The 20,207-nt window shown below is 36.2% G+C and overlaps 1 pseudogene; it reads right to left on the reverse strand.

The window, feature by feature from the left end:
• Nucleotides 1–7,759: 7,759 nt before the first annotated feature.
• LOC117283459 lies at nt 7,760–7,868 on the reverse strand (annotated as a pseudogene).
• Between the last annotated feature and the right edge of the window lie 12,339 nt (nt 7,869–20,207).

Here is a 20,207-nt window from a genome sequence, read left to right on the forward strand (position 1 = left end):
CCCAATATTCTGTTTGTACATTTCATGGTTGAGCAGTGGCTTGGTGACCAAGACCCTACTTTTTGCTCTTTTCAGACCAGTAATGCTTCCTTTGAAGAGCTGGCAGAGTGTATTTGACAAGAAGCACAAGTGTATGCTAAAATTTAAATCTTTATAAAGTATCTGTAAACTATTTTTGAGCTACTAGTTTCTTCTACCTCTCCATCCAAATTTCCCTCCACCTAGTCCACCCCAGTGTTGAGAGAGGGAAGAATTTTCAGGGAATTGATTTGCTAAAGAACTGGTGGGCGTTTCCTCATGAGAATGTTCTGCACTAGCAACACAGTGCCCCTTGAGTTGACTTGGAGAATGACTTTGTGTTACTTTTTGCACTTACTTCTTTTTCTTTTTGTTTTTCTTCTTTTTTCTTTTCTGATGACTCTTTGACCCAGTGCATGGAATGGAGGGACTACTACAAAATTGGCAGATGTCTCCAAACATTTCCCAATGCTTCCTGTATTTATCATTTTGCATCCTTATGACTTCTCATCCTACAAATTAGGCAGAACTTCATGGTAGGAGAGCTTTGCCTATACACTAGCCAGATAATGGAAAGTCCAGGTCTAGGTTGCAATTATGTGGCATTTATGTTTCCTTTCTCAACTCTTGAACCTATGTCTGGCATCCCTAATCCATCATGGTACTCTTCTTCATCAAACCTGTGACCCCAGAGTTCTTTCCCATGGACTGCTCGATGATAGTCTCAATGTTTTGAAGTTGTACATAAAACGAAAATGTATTTCATTTTATGTCCAAGCTAAAGAGACTAAACTCAAAAGAAATTTAGATCAATCCATTTGAAATCAATAATTTCAGTATGAACTTTTAGTAATGTTCTCTTCCCTTGGTCATGATGTGATCTTCACGATCCCAACCCCAGCTACTTTAGATTTTAGGCTCTTGTGTAACTTCCACATTTCTTTTTACCAACACCATTGACACTCTTTACTGGTGTAGTGTTGTGGTAATAGTTCTCAAATAACTTAGTAAGTTTGAGTACTGGCTCTGCCGTTTACTTTATCTTCCATGTTACTTAAGTTTTGTTGAGGAAACGGCTTGAGTCCTATTTTATCTTTTTTTTTCAGCTTTAATTGAGTTTATTGGTACATTTTAGGGAAACAGCACAGTTACATTCATTGTTGGGATCTTGTACCTCTACATGACAGGTCTTGGTTCTCATTTTTTCCCCTTGTCCCTGCCCTCCCTTCAGCCCCTCCTCTCCTCCCCATCTACAAGCACTTTCTTCCCATCTTTTCTTTATCTCACGTTTTTTTCTTTTCCCTTATTACCCTTCCCCTATCCATCCCACCTTCCCTACACCTTTAGTCCCTTTCTTCCCATTTCACAATGTCAGTAATCTTATTAGGATCTTATATATTATTGCATTTTATTCACACCAGAGAAACTATTCGGTATTTACGCATGTATGACTTATGTATTTCACTTAGGAGTATATCTTCAATATGTATCCATTTTCCTATGAATGAATCTATTTTCTCATTCTTTATGGCTGAGTAATATTCCATTTCATACAAATACCACATCTTCTTTATCCATTTTCCAACTGATGGGCAAATGGGCTGTTTCCAAGATTTAGCTATTACAAACTGTGCCGCTATAAACATGGGTGCACATACATCACTGTGATATGATTCTTTTAGTTCTTTTGGAAAGATACCCAGCAGAGGGATGGCTGGCTTAAATGGTACCTCCAGTCCAAGCTCTTTGAGGTGTCTTCATATTGATTTCCATAGTGGTTGCACCAGTCTGCACTCCCACCAACAATGGAGAAGGGTTCCTTTCTCCCCACAACCCCGCCAACATTTGTTATTGTGTGATTTCTTGATAGCAGCCATTCTTTGTGGGGTGAGGTGGAATCTCAGTGTTTTCATCTGCATCTCTTGAATGACCAGTAATGTGGAACATTTTTTCATATATTTATTTGCTGCTTTTACTTCTTTGTCTGAGAAGTGTCTGTTCATTTCAAATGCCCACCTTTGAATCAGGTCTTTATATTTGGGAGGTGCTGATTGTTTTGAGTTCTTTATATATTCTAAATAATAGTTGTACAGAAGTTTTTTTTTTTTTTTTTTTTTTTTTGTACTGGGGATCGAACTCAGGTCCTTGCGCTTGCAAGGCAGGCCACTGAACCACTGAGCTAAATCCCTGGCCCCAGTACAGAAGCTTTTTAATAAGATGAGATCCCAGTTGTTGATTCTATCTGCTAGTTCCCATGCTACTGAGGATTTGTTCATAAAGTCTTTTCCTATGCCAATGTCTTCCAGAGTTCTGCCTAACTTATCTTCCAGCAAGTTTAATGTTTCTGTTTTAATATTTAGATCTTTAATCCACTTGGATTTTAGTTTGTTGCATAGTGAAAGATAAGGTTCTAGTTTTAATCTGTGGCTTGAAATCCAGTTTTTCCAACACCATTTATTAAAGAGGCTATCTTTCCTCCACTGAAGATGGTCAGCTCCTTTGTCCAAGTTGAGATAGCTGAGTACATCTGGATTTGTTTTTGTGTCTTCCAGTCTGTTCCACTGATCCTCAGGCCTGTTTCTTTGCCAGTACCATGCTGTTTTTATCACAGTGGCTTTGTAGTATAGTTTCAAATTGGGAATTGTTATACCCACTGCCATGTGTCTGTTGCCTAGGATGGCTTTTGCTATTCTAGGTCTCTTCTGGTTCGAAATGAATTTTTGGATTCTTTTTTCTAGTTCTGTGAAATATAGTGTTGGAATTTCAATTGTCATTGCATTGAATCTGTATAGCAGTTTTGGTAGTATGGCCATTTTCACTATGTTGATTCTTCCTACCCAGGAGCAGGGGATATCTTTCCACTTTTTATATCCTCTTTGATTTCTTTTTTCAGAGTTCTATAGTTTTCAGTGTAGAGATCTTTTGCCTCTTTTGTTAGATTGATTCCTAGATACTTCATTTTTTTGGATGCTATTGTAAAAGGAATTTTTTCTCTTATTTCTCTCTCTGTGAGGCTGTTATTTGTGCATAAGAAGGCTATTGATTTTTGCGTGTTCACCTGGTATCCAGCTACTCTACAGAATCTGTCAATTAAGTCTAGAAGTCTTTAGGTGGAGTTTTTTTGGGTCTTCAATGTAGAGTATCATATTGTCAGCAAATAATGACAGTTTAACTTCTTCCTTTCCTATCTTTATTGCTTTAATTTCTTTCTCTTGTCTAATTGCTGTGGCTAATGTTTCCAGAATTATATTGAAGAGGAGTGGTGATAGTGGGCATCCTTGTCTTGTTCCTGATTTTAACATGAAGGTTTTCAGTTTTTGGCCATTTAAATTCAGGTATAGACCATCTATTCCAAGTTTTTTCAGGGTTTTTATCATGAATGAGTGTTGAATTTTGTCAAATGCTTTTTCTGCATCTATCAAGAAGATCATGTGGCTTTTGCCCTTGACTCTGTTAATATAGCGTATTATGTTTATTGATTTATGTGTATTGAACCATCCTTGCATCTCTGGAATAAATCCACCTTGGTCAGGATGTGTGATCTTCTTGATGATCCTCTGTATTCTATTTGCTAGTATCCTATTGAGGATTTTTGCATCTATATTCATTAAGGAGATTGGCCTGTAGTTCTCTTTTTTAGTTGAGTCTTTCCCTGGTTTGGGAATCAAAGTGATACTTGCTTCCAAGAATGAGTTTGGAAGTACTGCTTCCCTTTCAATTTCATTGAAACGTTTGAAGAGTAATGGCTGTAGTTCTTCTCTAAATGTCTTGTAAAATTCAGCTGTGAATCCATCAGGACCTGGCCTTTTATTTGTTGGTAAATTTTAAATTACATTTTCAATTTCACTGACTGTAATTTGGGTGTTTAAAATGATTTTATCTTCTTTGTTCAACTTTGGTAATTCGTAAGTATCTAAAAATATGTCCATTTCTTCTGTGTTTTCCATTTTATTGGAGTGCAGATTCTCAAAGTAGGTTTTAATGATCCTCTGGATTTCTTTTGGATCTGTTGTGACTTTGCCTTTTTCATTCCTGATTGCATGGATCTAAGCCTTTTCTTTCCTTTTTTTAATAAGATTAGCTAAGGGTTTATCAATTTTATTTATTCTTTCAAAAAACCAGCTCTTCGTTTCATTTATTTTTTGTATCATTTTCTTAGTTTCCATTGCCTTGATTTCTGCTTGGATATTTATAATTTCCTCTCTTGTTCGAGCTTTGGGTTTTTCTTGTTCTTGTTTTTCTAGGAGTCTAAGTTTCATCATTAGGTTGTTTATTTGAGCCTGCTCTGTTTTCCTAGTGTGGGCATTTGATGTTATGAATTTTCCCCGTAGACCTGCTTTCACTGTGTCCCATAGATTTCTGTATGTTGTATTGGCATTTTCATTTATTTGTAAAAGCTGTCTAATTTCTTCCTTAATTTCCTCTGTAATCCATTGATTGTTTAGGAGAGTGTTGTTCAGTTTGCATGTTCTTGTGAAGTTCCTACAGTTTCTTGTGCTATTGATCTCCAGCTTGATTGCACTATGATCTGATAATATACAGGGGATGACTTCAATTCTTTTGCATTAATTCAGACCTGTTCTGTGAGCCAATATGTGGTCTATCTTGGAGAATGATCCATGTGCAGCCAAAAAGAATGTATATTTTGATTTTGTGGGGTGGAATACTCTGTAGACATCTGTTAAGTCCATGTGTTCCAAAGCTTGGTTCAGTTCTATTATTTCATTGTTGATTTTCTGCCTAGATGATCTGTTAATTTGTGATAGTGGGGTATTTAAATCCTCCACTAAAATTGTATTAGTGCTTATTTGGTTTTTCATGTTATTTAATATTTGTTTTATTATAGTTGAGGGCATTTATATTTGGTGCATATATGTTTGTGATTGTCATCTCTTCCTCTTGAAATGCTCCTTTTACAAGGATGTAGTGGCCTTTTTTGTTTCTCTTAATGAGTTTCGGTTGATAGTGGGGTATTTAAATCCTCCACTAAAATTGTATTAGTGCTTATTTGGTTTTTCATGTTATTTAATATTTGTTTTATTATAGTTGAGGGCATTTATATTTGGTGCATATATGTTTGTGATTGTCATCTCTTCCTCTTGAAATGCTCCTTTTACAAGGATGTAGTGGCCTTTTTTGTTTCTCTTAATGAGTTTCGGTTTGAAATTTACTTTGTCTGAGTATAAGATTGCTACCCCTGCTTTTTTCTGGCCTCCTGATGTGTGGAGAATTGTTTTCCATCCTTTCACTTTCAGTCTATGGGCTTCCTTTTGCACTAGGTGTGTTTCTTGTATACAACATATTGTTGAATTTTGCTTCTTAATCCATTCTGCCAGTCTATTTCTCTTGATTGGTGAATTGAGGCCATTAATATTGATGGTTATAACTGATACCTTCTGACTTATTATTGTCATGTTATTGTCCTTTTGTTGACTTTTTTTACTTTTTCTCCCCTCTCCTTTTAGTTTCTAGCCTTGCCTATTTGATTTGGTCTGTTGGGCTTCATGGTATTGTGACCTTCATTGTCCTTTTCTAGGATATTGTTTAGAATTCCTTGTAGGGCTGGTTTGGTATTCATGAATTTTCTCAGGTGTTCTTTGTCATGGAAGTATCTTATTTCCCGTCTATTTTGAAAAGAGAGTTTTTCAGGATACATCAGTCTAGGTTGGAGGTTGTTTTCTTCTAGGACTTGGAATACCTCACTCCAGGCTCTCCTTGACCTAAGGGGTTGTGTTGAAAAGTCTGCTGTGATTCTAATGGGCTTTCCTTTGCATGTGATTTGTTTCTTTTCTTTTACTGCTTGTAGTATTTTGTTCTTCTTCTGGATTTCTGGGATCTTGATTATTATATGTCTAGGTGTAGTTTTTTTTGTTTGTGGCTCGTTGGAGTTCTATACGCCTCACTTCTCTGTATGTCTAATTCTTCCTTTCTGTTTGGGAAGTTTTCTGTCATTAAATCTGTGAAGAGCTTTTTAAGTCATTTGTGTTTTCTCCTGCTATTTGATGGATTCCTATCAGTCTTACGTTATTTTTCTTTGCATCATCTAGAAGTTGTTGGATCAGTTTCTCATGATCCCTTACTGTTTTTGAGAGACCTCTTTTTTTCACAGTCACTGAGTGTGATCCTATCTTCTATATCTGAGATTCTATCTTCACAATCTTTTATTCTGTTGCGTACACTTTCAAGAGAGTTTTTAATCTCCTGGATATCTGTTTGAATCTTTTTTATGGATTCCATTTCTTTCCTCTGTTTTGCATTCATTGTTGCATTTCTTTCTTATGCTGAGTCTTCATGGCTTCTCTCATGGTTTTGAGCTCATCTATTTTTTTTGTCAGTTTCTGTTCTAGAGTCTTGAATCATGACTTCCATTTTGCTCATCATCGCTATGGTTATCTGGGAAATTATACCTGTTTTGAATTTTTCTTCATTTTTATTTTTGTTATTGGTTATCCTTGGTTTAATTCCTGAGTTATTACTTAAATCTTCCTGATATAGTTTTGTTTTAACTTTTAAGTCTCTAATGACTCATAGACATCCTCATTTTCATAATATTGTAGAAAACAACTCATTAAATCAATCACAATCCTTTATCCCAATTGATACATTCAGCAGCACAATAGGATCAAGCACAGCTTGCAAATTGACTATTTGTGGTAGTCATTAATTTATCACCTTAAAATCATGTGAATTAAATTAATATCAAGAAGCAGCCCCAAATATGTTTGCAGTGAATACACTTTTCAATATAGCATCTTTACCATTTAGGATGGAGGATTAGACTGAGTTAGGATGAGAGGAGTAGATAAGTGAAGCCAGAGGACATAGAATGACCATACTATCTTAATGAAACTATTAACTTCAAAGGGGATAGACAGAGTGCAGGAATAAGGACAAGAATATATCACCTTAACCATAACAGGGGCTTACCTTCCCTTTTAGCTACAGAGCCATGAGTGAGGTAAAATGACAGGAGAAAAGAACATAAAGAAAAAAGGAAAAAATAATAAAAGAAGAAGTCTGAGTTAGGGCAGGAGCAGGAATAAAAAGGGAGATGAGGGATAATATGGTGCAGCAAGAGACTGAGTTGAAGAGAGAGGATGGAAAAAAGAAAGAAATTTTAGGGTGGAATGAGGAAAAGAAAAAAAAGAAAAAAAGAATTTGAAGGGCCTCTTTCAGGCTATGTCTCTGTTGTCATATTATACCACATGTACAGCCATGTGCAGAACCGAATCCCCTGATCTCAGCTAGCCAATGGCAGGTCCCTGCAACTCAGACTGACCTCAGTCCACAAGGCCTAACTTGAGTTTCCCAACCCGCAGGGTTGAACTCCACTCAGTTCTATTATAGACTTCCTCTGCCCTTTCTTTAAAGATGATCAAAGTTGGGAGCTCAGAAAAATACCCTTTATGACCACTATGCCTCTGCAGAGTGGGTCCAAGGACTGGCCCAATCAGAAGGTTTGAGAATCGGGGGGGAACAGGTCATGGGGGTGTTTCAAGGGTGCCCGTGCGGCTACCTTCCTTACTGAATCTGGTGGCATGCAGTCAGGGAGGTTGCGGACCTGCCAGGTGAGCATGGTCAGGCGGCTGTAGAGACCTCCTCTAGGTTCCTTGCTTCCTTACTGGATCTGGTGGCATGCAGTCGGTGAGGTTGCAGACCCGCTGGGTGGGCCTGAGCAGGTGGTTGGAAAGACCTCCCCCTATTTTATCTTTTACAAGATAAAAGCTGTCCCATGTGATACATGAGGTGAGCATGTGAAGACATTTTCAATTTTAACAGTCCATAATTGCTAAATGCTATTTTTGATTAAAATTCTACACTTGATCTTAGCCAAAAGGCCGAGAAGCGATTATTATTGATTAAAATTCTATTTCAACATCAAATTGAGAAAGTGGAAAGACTCTACACTGTGTTGAATGTTGTAAAATTGTACTCATCAAAATCATGAGTGTGCTAGTCTTCTAGTCTTGCGGATCACATTGATTAAACTTGACCTTCTTCACAAAATCTGATAGTTTGTTCATCTTGAATGACATAAAACTACATTAAGCCCTACAAAAATTACTCATGAAACTCAGCACATCCTTAATTTCTACTTGAAAAGCTATGGATATTTAAAGAGGCATTCTTTTCAGTTCTTAGACAAAATTACTATGGCAGTATTTAAATAGCACTGTCACTTTAACAACAAGTAGAAGTAGTGTGAAAAAGAATCACTGGAGAAATGGTTTCCTTTTTTGGTTAAATGATAAATTTGTGAAAGTTATTAAAAATTTAACCAGTTTCTCACCTCTGTGATTTCAAAATTGCTTTCTCAAGCCAGTTCTGCAAGACATGAATTGGTGTCATAGAAACTCATTTGATTTTGTCACTAAAAGTGATAATAAATGTGACATAATTCAGTTTTGTCTTGCAATTACACTTTTTTGATGCTTATTTTGAGTACTTATATGATAAGAAGTAGATATGACATGGACATAAAACATAGTTTTCTAGGGTCCATAAGTTTTAATGCTTTACAATCACATTAGGAATCAAAAAATATTTGGTGGCCAATACACGTAAAATATTAGTGACATTAATTTTGCATTTGCATAAAAACAAGATCTAGAAAAGTATTTCTTTTTCAGTAAAACTCCTTGAAAATCCTGGGCACCAATTTTTGAGGTGAATCTAAGTAGATGTTAGGAACACCACAACATGGTGAGAAATGAATATTCACTTGAAAATAGCACTGAGTCTTGCTGAAAGGACAGGGATAAAGTGGATGTGAGGAACATGCTAATGGTCTTAATGGGAGATCTTCAAATGCTATCTGGCGACTTTCGCTTTTTTATGTCATCAGAAAATTAACTGAACTTTGAGTTTTTTTTTTTTTTTTTTTGTACCGGGGATTGAACTTGGGTCCTTGTGCTTGTGAGTCAGGCCACCAAACCGCTGAGCTAAACCTCTGGCCCTAGAGTATTTTTAAGTTGGTATCTGGAAATGATTTTTAAACTTTCACCAAAGAATAATGATAAGAAACTGAAAATATGTATATTCCATTTAAGACAGTTTCATGAATGTCTTGCAAATTTTTTACTTTAAAAATGCTATAAATTTTATTTGAAAGGGGTGAGGCTTCTACAGAAGTATGCACATCTTTATGTATAAGTAGGAAGCTATTGAAAAATATATTCTGGCAGTAAAACCAAGAATAGGATATATTTATATATTTCAACATCTTGGATGCGATTTAGAAGTTGCTATGCATTATGGTTTGGGAATGTAAATTGTTCTGTCTTCTCTAAAGATAGCTTATCTTTTCTAAAATACTTCATTCACAATATTTATTATTGATTTTTATCACATTTGATTTATGTTATTTTCATAAATTGTTTCTTGAGGTAAAATCGCACTTGGTTAAATAGTAATTTAAAATCTGTTTTTCATGAATATAATAGAAAAGTTGTGCCATGACATATTTTTAAAAACAGTGTTCTACTTGAGGACTCTCATATTTCTGGACTTGGCAGCTCTAAACCAAATAACTGTGTAAATTTCGTGTCAGTAGATACTTTACCTGGTAAGAAAATATTAAAACTGGCCGGGCAGGAAAGTGTTTTAATGTATATTTTATTAAAGATACAGCCATGGTTTTCCCCTTTAGAAATTATCCATTCTTGTGACTAATCTATTGAGGATACCTAATGATGTCATTTCACTAAAGAAAACATGCTTTTACAAATTGAACACATTTGAGAGTTGACTTGGTGGATAGTTGACATATAGTTAAGAATTTAAATTCTATTTTTTGCTAGTTTTTGAAGGTAGCATGTGTTAGAATTGCAGTCACTCTTTTGCTTAAATTTTAAATCAACTGGTTAGTTGTGGATATATTTAGACTCCTTATTTCTGCTATATTTTGTTGTACTTCTAGGTGATGAAGTTATAAGATCACTTCCACAACTCAGGAACTTTTTGGAAGTATTCTGGAGTGGTGGTGAGAAGTAAATCTATTTTGATTTTTGCTTTTCCTGTCTTTTGACGTGGGTCTGATTACCACTGACGTAAAATTGTGAAGAAAGGATAACTACATTCGTGTAGATATGTATTATAGCATATAAGGATTTTTAAAGTAAATTACTTGTTTTGATCATTACAAAAAGTTACAGAGGTGGTAGACAGCATATTTCCCCCAGCTGAATAAGGAACAGTTATACTGTCTACCCACAATTTTCAGTGATTCTCATAAAACTAGACCAGATCTAGTGTCTTTGATGTAGATTAGTTGTTCTTATTTTATTTATTTATTTATTTATTTATTTATTTATGCTGTAGTGGGAATCGAACTCAGGATCTTGTGTTTGTGAGCTAGGCACAGTGTCACTGAACTAAATCCCCAGCCCTAATTGTTCTTATTTTAGAACTCACTGTCTCTTGACAGAGATGAAGAAATTTTCAGATATAGTACTACTTATTTTGGCTTGAGAGTCATGTGAACAGAAAATGAACCAAAGATTGCCTCAAACAAAAGATGTTTTAATATCATTACATGTAATTCATTACAAGTCACATACCTGTAGTGAAACTCATTCTTAAACTGATTAAGATCACTATTCATAAAAGCCCCACATGGTTACATAAAATTAAAATGTTTTGATTGTGGATGTAGCTCAGCTCATTGGTGCAGTACATGCAGAGCATGGCAAAGCCCTATTTCAGTCCCTAGCACCAATTAATGAGTAAATAAGTAAATAAGTAAATAAAAGTATCAAGCATAAGAGCAAATATTTGATGAAACATTGAAATTGTGTAGATAACGTATGGTGCTTTAAAATTTCAGGGCTTTGTGAATAAGATTCTGAGAATTAACTGCTCTTACTGCTTCTGTAATTCTACAAAGGGGAAGATATAGGAGGATGCTAATTAATTTTCTTTGTAATTGAGCAGTATTTTATTTGCCAGAAATATTTCTTAAGCTATAAGGAGAAAACCTCTTGAACAAGTGTGCTGCTGTTTGATGAAATACAGCATGATTAGTCAACAGGACACTGTTCCAAACTAAAGTTCAGAGAGGAGTTTATTTTTCATGAACTCATCTCACTGTTAACCAGAATGGTACAGTTGGGTGAACCATGTGATGTACTTGGAGCCTGGTCCTGGCAATTACACAGCCATTCGCACCTTAGAGACAGCTTGAGAGCTGGAGCTTCAGCCTGTTGTGGGTGTTGGTTTCCTGCAGGGGCATGTTTATGTTGTAGATTAAGCACAGGCTGCTTGGAAGGCTTTAGATGGTTCTATTGGGTTGAGGATTAATGAGGTTAAATTAACTCAGTCACTTAATGCACATTTTATTGAAGTTCAAGCTGTTCAGCCTGTTGCAGTTAATATGAGTAGCCCACAGTGTTGTCGGTTAAATGCAAGTTACACATCAGGGAGGCCAGAGCCATTACTGACAGGAAGAAAGCAATCTTATTTGGTTATGCCATTCATCATGAAGCCCCTCGCATCTTTAATGCCTGTCTGCCTGCCTGCCTGTCTGTCTGTCTACCTATCTAACATCTATCTTTTCTCTTCCTCCAAAAATGTCATTCATTCGGCGGTTTGATCATTACTTAGGGCACCATTATGGTCTTAGATTTAGCTATTTTTCCTGATTTTAGAGACCAAAATGATGACTCAAGAAAGTTAAGTGAGATGAATGAAATTCTCCTTCCTAGGTGAATAGTACATGTAAGGAACATATTGGGATTGCTGTATTTTCTTGAATGCCTATAATAAAATAAAAATAATTTCCTAAAAAATTCCCATGTTAAGAAGATATAAGTCATACACGTTAAGCAAAGCCTGGGAGACTGCTCCTTTCCTACCTCGTTTGTTTTTTGTTAAGTACTCTGTAAATATGTGACACCACGTGTGCTAGCACTAGCTAGAGCAGACTAGCTCTGGCTCTCTTAGATGAAGTTTATTAGCTTCAACACTTAAACATTATGGAAATCTTATGCAATCAAGAGCCTTTTGATTTCTTGTGGTGCATCCACACCCATATCAGTGGCTAAAAAACAATTTCCTGGTGCTTCTAGAAAAACTCGTTAGGTGATGGAATCTAATGTCTACATAAAGTGCTCCATTTTTATTCTAGATTGCAAAAGGTTTCGAACATCAGAAACGACAACACCCTCTTCCACCAAAAGGCGCAAACGGTATTCTTTCCTAACCTTCTGTGCAAGGTCCTGTGACCTCAGAAAGCATAGAATCTTATTACCGATTCTACTTCCTGTAGGCTGAGCTGCTACTTGAAATGTCCTTTTTGCTTTAGGCCATGGGTAATGAATGACCTTGGAAAAATTAATCCAGACTGCATCTGCAGAAAAGAACTCTTCTCTAAATAAGGTGCACGTGGCAAGGTTTGGGAGTCCACATGCATACCTGGCTGCTGCTGCACATGGCCAGCTCTCTCTAGGCCCTGCTCAGCACCCCTCTGATTTGGAAGTAGGGCTGTGCCATCCCTGCTGAGAACAGGGCACTGAGAAGTGGTTGCTACAGGGAACGATCATCACAAGTGCCAACCACCACTGCAATTTTATTGTTCTCCTTGTCATTCCCTTATGGCTATTCTCCAATAACTCTCCAGCTGAAAGCCACACATGGTATTTATGTAATAAAACCAGCCCTTCCTAACGTCCAAGTGCTTTGTGGCCCCTTTAGGGAATACACTTGACTTTGGCAATTCGGCATTTGTAGTCAGGGAGGACAGGAAAGAAAGGACAAATAAAATTATGGTGATGCAAAGTGCTACTTGAAAAGCATGTAACAAAGGGGATGTATGTGATAAGAAGAGAAAAATATCCTCAGGAAAGACTTTAGGGAGGAAGAATTTGAGAAAGTCCTTAACAAAGGTCACAGTTTATGCACCAGAGGTCACCTTCTCTAAAGGCAGTGGTGGGAACTGGCAGGAAAGGTTTGGAAACGGAGAGAACAGCAACCCTGGAATGTGGGCATGTGGGGGATCAGCGAAACTACTGGTGGATCCAAGATTGTGGGAGGTGGAAGGGAGGCCCCTTTGTGGAGAGGACATTACCATATCTGATCCATGGACATTTCATCAGACGTATGGAATAAGGTACTTGATTCTCAGTTCCTCAGCCTCCTTGAATTTTTTCAAATTTTTTGAAGTTGTGGTCATATACACCTGTCATACATACCAATGGGTTTTGTAAATCTAGAACTGTCCAATTCATCTAAGTTATTCATTTTATTGGTGTGTAATTGTTCATAGTACTTTTTCATAATCCTTTGTCTTTTTAGAATTGGTAGTTATCTACTTTCACTTCTGATTATAGTAATTTGAATCCTTTTCCTACTTTTTAGGGCATGTAGTGAAAGGTTTATCAATTTTTTTCAGTAATAAAATTTTAATTTCAGTCGTGTTTTCTACTGCTTTTCAGTTCTTTATTTTGTTTACATCTTTGTCTATAATCTTGTTATCTCTTTCATTTTGAAATTTTTGGCTTTAGATTTTTAAAAAATTTCTTAAGCTATAAAGTTATGTTTTATTTTTATTTTTATTTTTTGGTAGCAGGGACCAAACTCAGGATCATCCACTTGAGAGGAAGGCGGCAGCACCACTGAGCTGAATCCCTAGCCCTTAAAGTTATATCTGGATTTGAGATTTTCCCACTTTCTTATATATTCTATGCCTTAGCAATTGTTTTTTATCCTTTAAACTTTGATATGTTTTGTGCCTGTTTTCACTTCTAAGTATTTTCTAGTTTTCCTTGTGACTTTTTTGATTCATCAGTTATTTAAAAATGTCTTTTTTATTCATTAAGTTTATTGGTACATTTTAGGTGTACAATATGGTGACTTTCATCGTTGGGAATTTGTACCTTTACATATGTATCTTGGTTCTTATTTTTTTCCCAATTCCCCCGCTCTCGCTTCTATCCCTCCACCCTTTCGTATTTACGAAGACTTTGTTTCCATTTTTTTCCTTTTCTCATGTTTTTCAATGTCCACAATTTTCTGAAATTTTCAGTTTTATTCCTGTGGAAGATTTCTAACTATATCCCATTGGGCCCGAGAAGATACTTTACGTGCTATCTGTCTTTTAAAATCGAATTAGTCTCTCTGTCGATTACTGTATCTATCGTCTATGCTCAGAGGTGCCCCCTGTGTACCTGAGAAGTGTATACGTACTGCCGTAGACTGGACTGCTCTGCACCTTCCTGTCAGATTTAATTGTTAAGTCCACTGCTTCTTTACTTGTCTCGTGTCTGGTTGTCCTATGCATCATGGAGAGTAGGTTACTGGAATCACCAACTATTATTGTAAAACAATCTATTTCACTCTTCAATTTTGTCAGTTTTTTCTTCACGTATATTAGCATCCAGAATTAGGTACTTGTTTAGTTATATGTTTTTGATATATTAAAACTTTCTTAATATATAATATTTTTGGTCTTTACTTTTTTGATTTACAATCTATGCTATTTGCTGGGAATGTCTTTTTTTTATTCTTTCAGTTTTAAAATATCTCAAATGAGACTCATAGACAGTATATGATTAGATCATGTTTTTTATTAATTCTTTCAATCTCTCTCTTTTTTTTTTTTTTTGGAACCAAGGTTTGAACTCAGGACCTTGTGCTTGCAAGGCAGGCAACAGAACAACTGAGCTAAATCCCTGGCCCTAAATCTCTTTTTTTTTTTTTTATTGGAACGTTTAACCCACTTACATTTCAAGTATTTACTGATGAAAAGGGACAAATTTTGGTCATTTTGTCATTTTGCAATTTGTTTCCAACATAATTCATTATTCCTCATTTTTTGCATTATTATATTCTTTTGTGTGATGCCATTTTGTAGTGTATTTAAATTTATTTCTTAATTTTAATAAATATTGTGTACCTATTTTCTTGATTACCATGGGGATTACACAACACTTGTAAGGTACAAGACAGGGTAGGGTTAGTACCTACTGCCCTATTGATTAAAATAATCCTGATTTATTATGTACCATTTACCCTGGATTTTTCAAGCTTTTAATAGATTTCAGAGTCTCAAAGAGTTATATTAGATAGATTTTTCCCAGTGCAGTTGTTCATGTGGAGAGATCAATTTCTGGTATTTCTTAATCCATTATCTTTCCAGAATCTTCCTTCTCATTATAAAGGACATTTATGCTTATATTTCTGCATTTGGGGGAACTTTGTGAGGTGTCTAACACATGCACATACATTATTCCCACTTACCACTACTCCACACATTTCATTTCTTCTGTGCTGGTTTTCCTGTCTTCTTGGAGTAATGTGGTTTAATAGAGCTTTAAAAATTAGCCAGTGGTGTTTATCATTCACTCATTTACTTATAAAAAATTATTGCAATCTATTCTCCATAATAAAACAAAACTCCTAGAATAAAAGCAGAATTTAGCACTTATTGAAGTTATGAAGTATATGTTCTATACGGATCAAGTTGAAAATATGTCCAAAGATGTTTACTACTGAGCCTTTTTTGTTTGTTTGTTTGTTTTTGGTGTATTCCATATACTTAGACTTATAAGTGATGCTAACAGATGGGTCATACATGAAGAGTGAATGTATTTTTTGAAGATTTCATGTGTATTAGAATGTATAGAAACCAGGTATGTTCACAAAAGAATCCTGAAATGGGATAAAAAATTAAATGACCAGAGATTTATAAAAGTCTAACTTTCAGAACATAATAGAAATAAACAAGAGAACTAGACCTGTGTTGATGTGTTAAATTTCCAGAATAAAATATGGACGTCCATTATATACCTAACAAGGGTGGGTATGTCTTTTTAGCACACTGAAAGTGACACTGTAAAGGAACTTCAGACACACCAAAATCTGGTGACAAGGTCAGCAGATTTATAAATTTTTGACACTCTGACATGACAGAAATACTCCTTATCATTTACTATGGAGCTGACACTGGGCCTTGAAAAAATGACATGTTTTCTTGGATGTTTAAAGTTGCATCAGAGTTCATAGATGTAGGAACTTTCCCCTCATTATAGACAGTACTATTTACCCTTTGTTATGTAAGTGATATTTTTGGACTTATCTCTTTTAGAGAATTGAAGAGAGAAAGCAGAATACTTTGCTAGAAAATATTTAAGTTGAAAGGGATAAGATAAAACACAGAAGATGACTTAGGAAGAAGTGGATTTTTAAGTCGTTTCCTTCATGACTTACATTTTCAGGATATTTCGTCTCTTCCATCTATCTGTCTCTCCTGTCTCTTCCTGTCCTGTTTTCATGATTTTGCTGCAGTACCTTGTAGGGTTGTTCTTGTCAGTTGGCAGAGTCCAAAAAAAAAAAAAAATTGACAAGAATTCTAACAGATATGTTTTATAACTAAAACACAAAATTCATAGTAAAACATTTGAATGATACATAAGAAATCTTACAACCCAAAGCCTGCATATCCCAGTTTGAAGAGAATAATGGTGTTGCATGTTGCAGAAATGCAGGACTGTGAAGATGAAAGTTAACAGTGTGCTTTTGGTGGAAGACTGAGAGGCTGTCCATTGTTCAATTGTGTTAACACAGAATCTTGACAGAAAGGAAGTCAACACAAGTAAAGGAGATCATAGTATACTAAGCACAAAGGATGCATAGAAAACAGATTACTTTGGAAATATTTCATGTAATTTTAGATTTTTAGTAGTACTGAATGCTTTATGAGTGTAAAATGTATTTCACAGAGGAGCATGTACAAATATCCATTATCCTTTTTTTGCCTGTGGTCTTAAAACTAAAAACTAAAATTAAAAACAAAGAATCGTGTCATAAAAAAGAGACTGCAGCGTCCAGACTCTAGACTAGTTAGAATGCCAAAGGCATTAAGAGATTAGCTCAGAGGAGCAGAATAACAGTTCTGGACCTATAATAAAAAACTCAGATCTTAAAATATCTCTAGGAGTTACTCATTTCCTATGTTCAGAAGTGAAAAGCCGAAAGATGCCAAAAAACCCACAAAATTTTCTCCATTTATTTATGTTGTCAAATTGCACTTTCTTTCCTATGCTCATTAAATGAATAGATACATACTTGATGCCTACTTTGTGCCTGGCTCTTTCCTAGGCATTGTCATTAATAATATACAAATTAAGGGGATTTAGCTCAGCGGTGCCTCCACCTTCCTTCCAAGCCCAAGGTCCAGTGTTAGATCCCTGGTACCAAAAATAACATGCAAATTAATACACAAGTAAAAGTATAAATGTGATGATTCTTATGAAGAAAATATGTGGTTTAGTGGCAGTATACATAATAGGAAGAGCTGACTTATGTACTGTCCTGGAGAAATCTTCCCCAAGGAATTGATTTTTGAGTTTATATTGAAAGATATATAAGAATCAACCAAGCAAACGATGGAGGGAGAACACCACGTGCAAAGTCCATGGCTGGAGGAAATTTCACATGAGTCGCGGGTTAAATTATGTCGTCACAAAAGGGATGTGGAAGCTATAATCCCGAGGACTTCAGAATATGACCTCACTTAGAAATAGAGTCACTGCAAGTAAAAGTAGTTGCTAAAATGAGTTCCTAGTGGAGTATGCTAGCCCTTGACCTAATACAGCTATTAGATTAAGATTAGGACGGTAGGCACAGGGACTAACATATAAGGGAAGAAGCTCAAGTGACACCAGAGACTGGCAATATGCACAAGACACTAGGCAGAGGGAAGGGAGTCTCTCTTACAAGTTTCTGAGGGGACACGACTGTTCACACCTTGAGTTCTAGCCTCCAGAGCCAGTTAACGGGAATTTCTGTCATTTTAGGACACTTGTAAGTAGGACTTTGTAACAGCTACTCTACTGAACAAATGTAGTGTGTGAGAGAAGCAAACAGAAATCAGTGTGGCTGGAGAGGGTACTAAGGATCAAGAGCAATAGGGGAAGGCAGACAATAAAGGCAGGCATGGCCAGATCACAGCTCAATATGGACAGTGTTTACAGGGTTAGGGATTTTGATCTCTAAGACGAATTATGAACGACTGAATAATTTCAAGCAAGTAGTTGACTCCATCAAATTTGTGTTTTGAAAGATTAGTTTCCACTGAGTAGAGGTAAAAATAAATGTTGAGGAACTACTCAGAAGGTTATTACATCAGTCTCACTAAGCAGTTATAGGGAAGTGGTCTGGAAAAGTTGTAGTATAAATGGGGAGTTTGGAGGATGGAAAATATTCGACACATTAAATTTAATGGACTGAATGAAGAACAAGAGCAAGGGAGTTAGTGCTAAGGGTAACTGCCAGCTGCACATCGTGTTTCTGGATGGACAGTGGTATCCTTCACGGACAAGGAAGCGCTGGAAGGAGACCAGGTCTGGAAGAGAATGTATCGATGTAATCTTGTTCAATCGGAGTGCCGGCGAGGCACCGAAGCAGAGGTAGCACAGCTGAGACAGGCTCTGCAACTGCGAGGGTGGCGCATTTTCCAGCCTCCTGGGACTGTTCTGATTTACAGCTGCTCCGCTGGTCTAGTGATGAAAACAGCTACTTCACCTCAATTAACTATATTGTTACTCTGGTTGAATAATTCATACATTTGGAACTCTTTACACATTCTCCTATTTCATACATTAAGGGAGCATGCGTTTGTTTTTCCCCTTACTTCTTCTCTAGTGCGATGCCTTAAAGAATTCACACTACTGTCATTGTGGATTGGGTAGAGTGAATCTATGCTTTATCCTACCAGTTAGCCTTATGCCATTAGGGCGGGATCCATGGCACATTTAGGGTTAACGAGAGGTACTGAGAATCCTTTTCCCTGGTTGATGAAGTGCTGCTGTGCTAAAAGTAAGGAAGCCTTTATTGATTACAGGAGAGATCATCTAAAACATGAGCTGGTGGTTCTTAAGGCTCAATGGTTAAATCACGGTGGAGTAAAATCAAAGAAACGGATTTACGGTGACCTCATTTAAGCCACTGGACCAGAGCTTGCTGGAATCCAGACCTGCTATAGGAGTTTTATTTCTATTGACTAAAAGTTATCCTTTACTGTTTAGGCCAAATTGACCTGCATTTTGTTAATTACAAAATTCCAAGTCCTACCCAGTGTGTCATCCTGCCTGGGAGCTATTGATGACTTTGAATTTCCATGGCTGTTTGGAGGAAAGTCTGGTTTGAGTAGCTTTCAAAAGGGATGAAAAGCTAGAATCTGAGTCAGCAGTGAAGATAGACAGCCTGGGACTTTCCTCTTAAGGGAACAGAGAAGTGGGGTTATTTCTGTATCCTCTGTTCTTTCCCCTTGCCTACGTGTCTATTTCTATGCCACTTGGTGCTGTTTTGTTATTATGGATCTGTAGCATATTTTGAAATGGGGTATTATGATACCTGTAACTACTCATTTTTTTCAGGATTTGCCTATTTGTAGTCTTTTGTTTCTCTTTGAATATTATAAGTTTTTAGTTGTATGAAAAATGTTATTGCTGTTTTGATGGGTATTGTTTTGAATCAGTAGATCTCGCTTGCTGATTTGGCTATTTTAATAATATAAATTCTGCTAGTCCATGGACATAGTAGTTCTTTCCATGTACTAATGTCTTCTTCAGTTCTTTCTTTAGTGTTTTATGATTTTCATTGCAGTGATTTTGTTTTTACCTTCTTGATTTGGTTTGTTTTTAGGTATTTGTCTAAAAGTTATTGTGATCAGATTTCTTCCCGATTTGTCATCTCAGCAAGTTCATTATGGAATACAGAAAAGCTACTTGTTTTTGAACGTTGATTTTATGCCCTGCTACTGTGATAAACATTTTTCTGGTAGAACGTTTAGTTTTTTCTTTCACCTTATTGTTCTGCTTCAAATTTCTAGTACTATATTAAGTCAGAGTAATGAGAAAGGACACCCATGTAACATTTCTGATTTTGGAGGCAACAGTTTCAGTTCTTTCCTGTCGGGTAAGATCTTGGCTTCTTGGTGAACAGAGATGCAAATATCCTTCACAGAATACTTGTATGTCAAATTCAGTAACACATCAGGAAGACCCCACGCCCCATGATCTTGCTGATTTTATTCAAAATATTTAATGAGTATAATGTAATGCATAAATACAATTAAATATGCAAATGATATGATCAGCTCAATAGATGTAGCTCTTTTGAGGTATAAAAGTAATTGAGAGAGGAAGAGGGGAGGGGAGGGGGGAGGGTTATCACCTTTTAAAAATCTGAAA

Source organism: Fukomys damarensis, unplaced genomic scaffold, assembly GCF_012274545.1.
Source record: "Fukomys damarensis isolate Sample0158 unplaced genomic scaffold, DMR_v1.0_HiC HiC_scaffold_26, whole genome shotgun sequence".
NCBI classification, from domain to species: domain Eukaryota; kingdom Metazoa; phylum Chordata; class Mammalia; order Rodentia; family Bathyergidae; genus Fukomys; species Fukomys damarensis.